Below are 11,050 nucleotides of genomic sequence, written 5' to 3' on the forward strand. Positions count from 1 at the left end.
GGCAGATAAGGTAGATGAACAAAAATAATTAAGTAATAATTATTAGTAGTACATTTATTATCTCGATAAGATGGCAGCGATATGGTAAGGAGTCAAGGACAGAAGCTATTTCATGTGTGCAGCTTTCGCCTCTGCCCCATTCTACAAACGCTGTACTCCCATCATAAACAACGAGCGTGTAAAAGTTGAAAAGTTTCCTCAGGGTCATAGACATGAGGAACGCTGCACAGGATTGTGTGGGGTGCTCCAGAGGAAGCTGTTTGTAGAGTCAAAGAGGACATGGTGTCAAAGGTAGGATCAGAACCTCTCTATGATAACACGATGAAGATTAAGATAAGGGGAGAGGAGGTGAGACTCCAGGACCAATGATGTCCTCATAAATTGTCTTCGGGCATCATAACCAGGATTAGAGCTTACTTTCTCCAGTTGAATGGAACAAGACACTTCTGCTTGGGATACCTCAGCGCCTCCATACCGTGGGTGCTGACAGGATCATTATTCATAGATGCACAGTACACCTCACGGATCCAATGGGGATCCTTGTCATTCTGCTCGATCCTCACATTTCCTTGATACCTCACATCATCCCATGACCTGCTCTAACTTTCTCTACCGCCGCAACATTGTCCAAATCCACCATAATCTCGCACCCCAGGCCGGCGAGACACTAACCTGCACAATCATCACAACCGGGCTCGATTATCCAAACACCATTCCTGTTGGCCTCCCCAACTATATCCTCCATACGTTGAAGATCATCCAGAGGTCTACAGCCCATGTCTCATTCGCAACAGCCTCCATGACCCTATCACCATCATCATCCGACCACATTGGCTCCCATCTCACAATTTTAAGATCCTGGTATAATCCTCCACCTTCAAAGGCCTCAAGGGTTTTGCTATTTCCTAGCGCTGTGACCTCCTAACCCTGTACAAACCTGCACGCTCTCTCCACTCAGCGCGCTCCAGCATACTTCCCCCAACAGGCGCGCCCCACCATTGCGAGACGGGCCTTCATGCTCTCTGCCTCCACCCTCTCGAACTCTATCCCACCACCCCTCCATCTCGCCCCTTCCCTTGAATCTTTCAAGACTCTCCTCTTCCACCTTCCTTTTAGACACCTGCCTTCCTCTCCATTCCCCGCCCACAAGCCATCCTTACCCAAACCATCACCTCTGGTGAGGATTGATGACTGTTCAGCAACTTGGAATGTCAACCCGACGTGAAGGCGCTATACACAAATGGTTGTTGTCCTGTTAGTGACCCTCTCACACTCCTCCTGATTTCACTCTGGCTGCTGGCTGACCGCCTCCAGAAACGGTCCATAAAGGCTTCAGCTTCCCGTATTCACTGCTGTGACACCAACCAACCTCAAGTTCAGAAACGCTGAGCTTGAGCTCACGTAGCTGAATGGCTTTTCTGCACATCTTGTTGGCCCATACAAGCGAAGCATCCTGGAATTCCTATATGTCACAAGATGTGCATTCAATATCACAGCTGTTCTGCCATTTCCCAGAAACTTTTGCAAAAGAAAATGTTGATAGAATCATCTCTTTTCGCTCTGCATCAATTTCCCATTCTCACCGAATTGCTTCACTATAGTGTCTCTGATCTCACTTCACTTCATTCAAAAATCACACATCGGCTTAATTTATTTGAAGAAGATATATTCCCCAGCAAACAGATTAAATATGTTAAGTTTCTCTACACAATTCTGTAGTTCATCTTTTTTCAAATATAGAAATGACAGCATCCGAAATTCAGTGTTAACTATCGAACAGACAATTTTGCATTAATTGCCATCTGAATTCAAGGTTCTTTCTGACAATTTTCACCTGCTTTGAACGAGACGCGCATTCGTTTCTTGTTAAGTTTCATGGATTTCAAATAGGGTACGTGACAGTTTACCAGTTTTCGTACTTCAAAGTAGGTGTCGCTTGTTTTATCCATGCAAGGATTTCTGGTATAAACAGTTGGTCCTCTCTTACGTTTTCAGCGAGATTGACTTTCAAATACACTTCTACAATATGCACTCAGAGAAAACCAAAACGATACCTTGACATTGACCCAACGGCTTTAGCTTGTCTTTCAAAAGCGCACCGTTAATTGCAAGTTGATACCACTGCAGTAGTCGGAAGTCCATTCTCGCGAGATGCTCAGGATACAGTGAACAATTCCTTCTATACATGTCACACAACATCAGTTGTCTATTTTCTTATATATAGTTTTCTTTCAGAAAATAACCTTATGGGATATGGTACATAGGTAGATTGGGACGTATGCGCGGTGAGAACGCCATTAGGTGGGAAGGCGAACGAGATGGTCCTTAGTCTTTTTTCGTCTTGCATTTCGTATATTCTTATCAGTAACAAGTCAACATGGTAGGCAATTGCACACAGCAGTTTCCCACAAACAGTAGTGAAATGAGTGACAGTGATTTAAATATGTAGGTACCTATTTTTGAATGGATTATTAAGAGATTAGCTTTTGAAGGGATTCGTTCACAAATATACAGTCAATTCAATTTACCGCGTATTCTGTGAACTGCTTTGAGATGGCTAGAATAAGCGAAAAGCGCTATATCAAATTTAAGCATTCATTGGTACTTTAACCCCCGAAAAGCTATCCGGCAATCGACTAGAACCGAGATCCTACTTACCGTGAGATAAACAGAGGTGTGCGGAGTAAGGAAACCTGCTTAAGCTCTTCAGTTGCGATTTGAAGACTGGCTTAGTGTTGGTGTGATCAAGGTGGAGGGATAAAGGCAGTGAGTTCCACAGTTTGGTAACATCGAGGCTGAAAGCAAAGCCACTAATTGTACTATGGTGCTGACAGCGAGGGACATCCAGAAGATTGTGGCCGATAGTACAAAGGGTCGTGGGAGATGGCTGTTGAGGGTTAGTATTTCGGACTTGTAGGAGACTTCAGGAGGTGACCGGGGGGAGAGAGGAGAATGCACCAGACTCTCACAAAGAAGGAGAGCGCTTTGGAGGACTAGATAATTATTACAATATTGTTAAAACGTACTGAGACCTCGGAATCCCCAAACTCTAATTTCATCAAAAACTTGGCATAGAAATGAAGATCCGGTGAAAATGTAGACATTCAGCCAAAGTCTGTAAAGCGACGAGGGTGGGATTCGAACCCACGCGTGCAGAGCCCAATGGATTAGCAGTGCATCTCCTTAACCACTCGGCCACCTCGTCTCATGCAGGAATTTTCAAAACTTGAATTAACAATGACATCGCGGTATAACGATGGATGAATCCTATGCATCGGAAATGCCATATCACAGGCCAAGATTATTGCTTGACCTTCTTAATGTCATCGACTGGGTTGTCCGCAAAGAGGTTAAACAATATTAAGTCTGTCGGTATTTGAACTCGGACCCACAACGTTGAAAGAGGACAGCGACCTGAACGCAGCACAATAAAGCACCTGTCTGTTCTGACACAAACTCATATCGACGATTAATAATAATAATAATATATTACTATTTAAACAATTCTGCACTTTGATTCCACAAAATCTACTTAATGAAAAGCGCTATTGGTAGAGATGAAAACAGAACCCAATTTTTCACTATATTTAAACTTTTTTTATGGGAAATCTGATAACATGCGAACAAGGAAAATCCCTTAATTCAGACCTTTCCCCAAAATGCCAGTTTAAGAACTGTTATAATTAAGAAATCGACCTTCACAATGCGAATGGCAACAGCTGCTGCGATGGCCGAGTGGTTAAGGCGTTGGACTTCGCTCCCAGCGTTTCTGAGATGGAATCTCCTGCAGTCATCAAATGGAGATGTGGTGATTGTGACAACGAACTTCTCACTAATGCATCTCACTAGAAGACCTGGATTAAGCAGCTGGTGTTGAGATAGCGTCATCTGGTGTAATCATTGGATTTGGACCCCGAGGGGGCATCAAGTTGAATGGCATGTCTTGGAATGGTCCTCCCATCACAATAAATGCAGATGCCCGCCAGCTTGCTGGTAAAGACTATATGATGCTTGGGGTAACGGCTGCTGGAAGCCTTAAACTCTCCTCTCCAACTGGTGGAAACAATGCTCAATGGGAAGGGACATGTGCCTGAATTGTGTAAAGGAAACGATGGCAATGCCCTCACCCATTTAATGCTGAGAAGCTCCCACAGGCCCTTTACGCTACCAATCTCCTGGGGATGCAGCGGGGAGACTTTCTGTAATGGACCTGTAAGTTCTAGCGTGAAGCCGTGAGGTGGATTTATGGCAAATATGGAAAGCACCTGCGGAAGGAGAGTGTTATGTGGAGGTTGACGAGAACCATGGGGCAAGGCCCTTAAGCGCATGAGGGTAAATGATGACCTTTTTCAGCTCAAACCGTAGATAAAATCATGGCAAAAAATGCTTCACAATCTTTTGGTTGGGAAAAGTCTACGCATTGGAGCTTTGTTGTGTTTAACAGGAGACAAGTGGGAAGGATCACTGAAGCCAGTGACCGGACGGATCTTCCATTTCCTGCCGATCAGCCATTCTGGCGGTCTGTCAAACACTGAGCCCTGAAGATTTGTGCACTCGTCCGTCTCAGGAAACGGACAACCGACATCGTGAGAGAGGATGACGTTGATTACGTAATTTCATTGCAAAGCAACAAATGCGGTTCCAGCCCTCCTCCCAGAAGACTCCCTCACACCCGTATCCCAGCAGAGTAATGTTTTATTCACTTTATTTAATCTCAGTGCATTTCTGGATAATTGGCCTTTTGGGACTTTTCTATCTTACTCTATAAATAGAAATCTATCCAATGTCTTGGATTCAGTCCATCCTATGTATGTAAACATGAAGAAATATCACAGCTTTTCAGAAAAGGTGTATAAGCCAGACACAATATTCCAGATAATGTACATTTACTACCCTTTTCTGGCTGTTATTGGTGTTCCAGGTACGTCTTCAATAAATAAATTAAAATCATGTGTTGTACGAGAGTGAAAATGTTCCGTAACTATTCTGGGTTGACAGTTATTGTCACAAATGTTGAGGGAGAATATCTACTTCATTTAGATTTCTCTTATTCGATTAGTTTATTTATTTTATTTGCATTTCAGAGTGCACCACGTTTGATTAATTTTTAGATGGGGATCTTAAAATAACTGACAGAAAATCGGCTCCTAATTGAAGAAATTAATTTGACAGTTTGCCAAATTCTAAGTATCGAAACCACTTTCCACAAATGTGGAAACAGGTGCCATATCTTCTCCGTTACGGCTTTCATATTAATCAGAAATAATTATATCATTAGCGGGGACGATTCCGCCCATCGAGTCTGCATCGTCTCTCAACAACCTGATAACCACTGCCCGAAATAATCCTCATACAGCTGGAAGACTTTTTCCTACGATAGATATATTATAATAGTATTGTCCAAGATTCAAGTCATAGCAGTGCATATTGTATGTATGTGAATTTCCGTTTTTGCATCATTTTGTTGGAGATTCATCAAGTGCCTAGAGTGAAAGTTGTAGTGTATGTGGAATCTGTAGGCGAAACGCAAATTGAAGAATCACAAAAACCTACATATAGCGATGAAGTGAATGATGAAGAGTTGTTCTTGGAATGTTGGCCAAGACACAGAGAGAAAGTCACGTTAATTTTCCAATAGTGTCGCAGTATACTTAAACATTCACCTAAGTAGACTTCAGCTTCCGGTGTTAATGTTTCATCCGAAGGACCGAACTTCTGAAAACACAACACCCCCTCAGCATCAAGCAGCATTTTTCGTAATCCAAGTGAGAGTTCAAAAGGGGAAATACTGCAGGTGCTGGAAATACAACCTCAACACAGAAGTGGGTGAGAACACGAAGCAGTTCAGGCAGCAACATTGCAGAGAGGAACATGAGTTAAACATTCAGGTCGTGATTTCAAAGCCTGACTTTAGTTTGAACTGAAGCTGAATACAAATTGGATTTGTTTTTGTCATATGATATTTCATCCGTAGAATAGAAACAGATTATTGTATTTCTAGGTAATATGTATGAGGCTGATATTATCTTGTGGATTATATATTTGAAGCGATACCGGTGTATATGAAATAGACAGTTTACCTCATGATTCAAAATTGTTGGATTCTTTACGAAAGATTGACCTATTCTGCCTCGATGCTACATTGGTGTTAATCCTATGCTTTTGGTGAGAACTGGGCAGTAATTGACATACTTCTTTCTTACAGTTAACTTAATTGCGATCGTGATCCTACGCCGGGGAAAGTGTGGTCTCTCCAGATGCATCACTCGTTACCTGGTGTCCATGTCAGCAGCCGATCTGCTCGTTATTATCAGCCATGTGATATTGACTCGACTAAATTATCTTTATTTCCCAATTTGCTTCCTGGACCTCACTCCCGTGTGTGCGCTCGGCACCAGTCTGCTTTGTGCAGCGAGTGACCTATCTGTGTGGCTAACAGTGACCTTCACCTTTGATCGCTTTGTAGCCATTTGCTGTCAGAAGCTCAAAACAAAATATTGCACCGAGAGAACAGCGGCTGTGGTGATAGGAACAGTTTGTGCTCTGAGCTGCTTCAGAAACATTCCCTGGTACTTTAGTTATCAACCTTGGTATATCATTGATAATTTACCATGGTTCTGCAAGACAAAGCAAAGCGTTTATGGTTCACGGGCCTGGGAGGTTTTTTCCTGGTCTTACACCTTACTAACCCCTTGTGTTTCCTTCGTTCTGATTTTGCTGCTCAACACCCTGACCATCAAACACATATTAATCGCAAACAGAATTCGCAGGAGTCTTCTCGGCCACAACAGCACTCAAAATGCTAATAACCCAGAGATGGTCAACAGGAAGAAATCCATCGTAATTCTTTTCGCTGTATCCGGGAGTTTTATAATTTTGTGGGTGACTTACATTGTATATTATTTGTACAGACAGTTTGCAAATTATTATTCTTACTCGGGCTACTCTGATCCAGTCTATGTTCTGTATGAAACTGGATGCATGCTGCATCTTCTCAGCAGCTGCACAAACACGTGTATTTACGCTTTGACCCAGGCTAAATTCAGAGAGGAATTGAAAAATGGAGGAAAATATCCCTTAAAATTGATATGCAAATTGTGGCAATAATGAGAAATTGCTGCCACAAAACAAATCTGATTTGACAAATGGTTTGTGTGTATCGGTGCATTATGCCTTTGCTTCTGTCCCCAGGGCTGTGCAGCCCATCTCCACAACTCTGCTGCCCTCCCCCCCTCGGATCGGCACCCCGTCCCAGCTCGGCTGCATTGGCTCCCTATGGCTTATTGGATTCACTTCTCTCATAAAGGTTCCGTCACTGAATCGACCCACGCCATCTCTGAAACCACATCTACCATACTAACAGATATGTTCGCTTCGCTCAACGGCACCGGTCGACTCCTCCGCTCCCGCACTGGCCGCCCCACCATAATCGTTTGAGGTACCAGGAAATTCGCCAAACTCTCTGCAGCTCCATTCCCAGTTCCCACCAAATCGCTTCCTCGCTCCGCTCAATTTAAGATTTATTCCCTAAAGGCAGTTTGACCGTTTAGACAAATAAGCAGCGTTCAGAGTAATTCAAAGTAAATGTTTCAGAACTCAGACTCAAACTGTCTATTATTGTCCTCAGCCTGTGACCAAGAGTTAGATGTTCCATTCTTTGCCATACGTTCCCGAAGCTCAGTCATGTTGTATCTGCTATTAACCGCTTCCATCCGCATGAAAGGCACTCCACTGACTCCCCATCCCCCAAAGGATCGAGTTCAAGATCCTCGTCCTCACCTTTAATGCCATCATGACCTTACCCCCTCTGAGCTCTCTGAGTTACTAAGTCCATACCAAACTGCCCGCTCCCTCCGTTCAGCGGTTTCCGGGCTTTTCCATGTCTCCCGCCCGACCGCCCTACCATCGGTAGCCGGGCTTTCAGCCTCTGTGCCCCCATACCCTGGAACTCCATCCCACAGTCCCTTTGCCTCGCTTCTTCCCTTGCCTCCTTTAAGGCCGGACTGAGAACCCTCCTTTTCGACCGTGCATTCGGTCACCTCTCTGCTCCCGCTTACCCCTCCACCGCACCTGCCGCCTGCTCGGGTCCTGACCCCTGACAGTCCAGCGACTTGTGACGTCCTCCCGACGTGAAAGGCGCTCTGTGAATGTAATTGTGTTGTTATTGTTTTTGTATGGTTAATGGTCCCTTCAAAAACTACTAATAATTATTTGGTCACTCAATTTACGGGAAACTGCTGTGCGTAAATAGCTGCCACATTACTCCCACTAAATATACAGTGAATTCACGTTACAATATATGTTGTGAAACGCTTTGCGGCATGTGGAAGACGTGATGAATCTCGATATCGTGGAGTTCTGTAGCTCAGTTCTTAGAGCACCCACCTCGAAAGTGGGAGACCTGGGTTGAATTCCAGACTGGGTGAAATACCTCTGTTTACCTAGCAGTATGCAGGAACAGGAATGTTAGTCGATTGGCGGATCGCTTTTCCGAGGGTAATAATTTCTGCGAAAAAAGATAATAATAAACTGGTTACTTCAGTCCATGGCTGTTTGTGGTACAGTGCTGTGACCAATTGGCTATAGCGCTTTACTCACTAAATATGCAATCAATTCGATTCATTATGAGCCGCTTTGAGACATCTCAAAGATGTGATGAAGCGCTAATCTAATGCATGGATTTCCATATTCGTATTATTTATCAAGTGCAAGGATTATTTTATATTTCTTTAGGAAGGGTCGGGAGCGAGGCTAAGGAAATAGTTTATGCAGTCCCATAGGGTAGGGCAGACACTTTGAGTGGTCGACTGCCAATGGTGTGTATGTATGCTGAATGGAGGGAAGCACCAGATTGATAAATATTAGCAGTTCATTATTGTAGAAAGAAACAAGAGTTTGGAAGGGTTCGAAGTGAGATGAGGATTTTTAACTCTCTTCTCTCGGGGATGCGAAGCTAGTGGAGCTGGGTGAGATTACAGCGGTAGGATCACGGAGCCTGGTGTCAGAGACGATATAAATTGCAGAGTTCTGGATTATCTGCAGCGTATGGAGCGAAAAGGTGTGAAGGTTGACAAGCAGAAAATTAGTGTTGTCAAGCCTGACGGTTTCGGCAGACTGAGGAGTGAGATAGTGGCGGAGCCGGTCAGTGATGTGGATGTGGAAGGAAAGCAGAGCATATCATGGTTAGGATGTTGAGTAGAAAGGATATTGAGGGTCAAATAAGATGACAAGTTTCAGAGTATCTCAGTGAGATGCAAAATGCATTCATCAATGGTGATGCTGTAAGAGAATGAAGTGTGTAGTCGCTGAAGGGAAACAATCAGGATGGACTCCACGTTGTTGACGTTCAACTGCAGAAAGTTATCTGACATTCTTATCTCTGTCTGTATCATCGCTAAATAAATATTTTCAAAATAGCAAAATCCTGTCTCTGTCTCTCATTATTCTACAATAACTCAAACATACATTGTTATCATCAACAATTTAGTGTGAGAGGATAGAGACTTGAGGTTTCAAGGGATGGATTGAAGTGTCCGAATGAGATGAATAGATAATTGTGGAGTCCAGGGATGGGTTATTTTGTTGTAGGAGTATTGATATTGAGTGGAGTCCTGTAGCTCAGTGGTTAGAGCGCTCGCCTTGCAAGCGAGACACCTGGGTTCAATTCCAGGCAGGGGGAACTTTGGGCGAATTTCCTCACTCCATACCATAATAATAATCCCTCCAAAGCAAAACAATAATAAATTGGTCATTTTCAATCCAGGACTGTTTGTGGGACGCTGCTGTTCGGAATTGGCTGCCGTGGTTCGACCACAAATATACAGTTAATTCACTTTACAGTCTATTCTGTGAAGCGCTTTGAGATGTCCGGAAGACGAGAAAAAGCGTTATATCCAATGCAAGGTTTATATGTATTATTAATTATATTCACCCAGCATACATGAACAGGTTCCTCTTTCTGAGGAATGACATGTGTCTACACAAATGTCATGCAACCTCGAACAAATAGTGATGTGTTATTAAATTGCCCATCTTCTCTCTTTGGATTCTCACTGAACGAAGTTAAGATTCCCTTACCGCTGAACGGCTCTGCATTGATCCATGTCTGCAATATTGCCTAACTTAGCCAGACTTTAACTGCAGGCCGTCACGACCCTCAACCAAACTTTCATCACATGCAGGCTTGAATTCTCATCCTCCATGCTTGTCGGCATCCTCATCTCTTCTCCCAACGGGTGGCACGTCATGCAGAACTCGACAAACCATCTCCTCTCCCGCGCAAGTCTCCATGATCCTATCAGCTACCCTCCACTCATTGCCTCCCCTAATCCCTCTACTCTTCCCTCCCCTCACCCTGACTATTCCCTCCTGCTCGGGTCATGACCCAAAACTGTACTGCGCCTTGGGACGTCCTCCCGACGTGATAGGCGCTCTATAAATGGAATCTTGTTGTTGTTGTTCCCACTCTGCCCATCCTCTCTTCCCGGTTTTTCTGTTTGGGCCGTTATTTACTTCTCCTCCACGTTCAGCGTGACCTCCTCCATCTGTTAATTTTCTTTTTTACCTCTCATGTTATCGGAGGCATTTTTGTGTGATTGGCTGCTCTAGCTCCATCACCTGCTGCATTGCGTGGACTCTAGGTCTAGAGGATAGGTTTCTGTCCTATCCTCCTTGGGTAGCTATTGTAAAGATGTCCCTCTTTCGCTGCGCTTATTACACCTTCTGCCCTTAGGACAGTCTTTTGCCAGGTGGTCGAAACTTTTGCTGTTCCGGAACACAGTCTGTGTGCCGACTGCAATGTAGTGGACCGCGTGTCCGCTTCTCAGGCATGCTCGGGGCAGTCCGGGTCAATACAGTGTGCCCCCGAAGGTCCCAATGTTAAATCGGGAGGGGAAGTGACCACCACTCCCCTCACGTCTTCAGAGCAGCTTCAGCTACACCTCCCACTCGGATGCCCAGCCATCCACTTCCATTATTTCCCTCATACCTCGCAGTTCCTCATAGTGCCTCTCCATAAAAGCCTGGACGTCCGACTACGGCATTTGGAGCG

General features: G+C 44.2%; 1 non-coding gene across 1 annotated transcript; it reads right to left on the bottom strand.

Annotated features, from left to right (window-relative positions):
• Positions 1–3,123: 3,123 nt before the first annotated feature.
• On the bottom strand, positions 3,124–3,205 carry trnas-gcu. The gene has a single exon. It is a non-coding gene; the product is annotated as a tRNA-Ser (tRNA).
• Positions 3,206–11,050: the final 7,845 nt, after the last annotated feature.

The sequence above is a fragment of the Callorhinchus milii genome, unplaced genomic scaffold (assembly GCF_018977255.1).
Source record: "Callorhinchus milii isolate IMCB2004 unplaced genomic scaffold, IMCB_Cmil_1.0 Scaffold73, whole genome shotgun sequence".
Lineage (NCBI taxonomy): Eukaryota > Metazoa > Chordata > Chondrichthyes > Chimaeriformes > Callorhinchidae > Callorhinchus > Callorhinchus milii.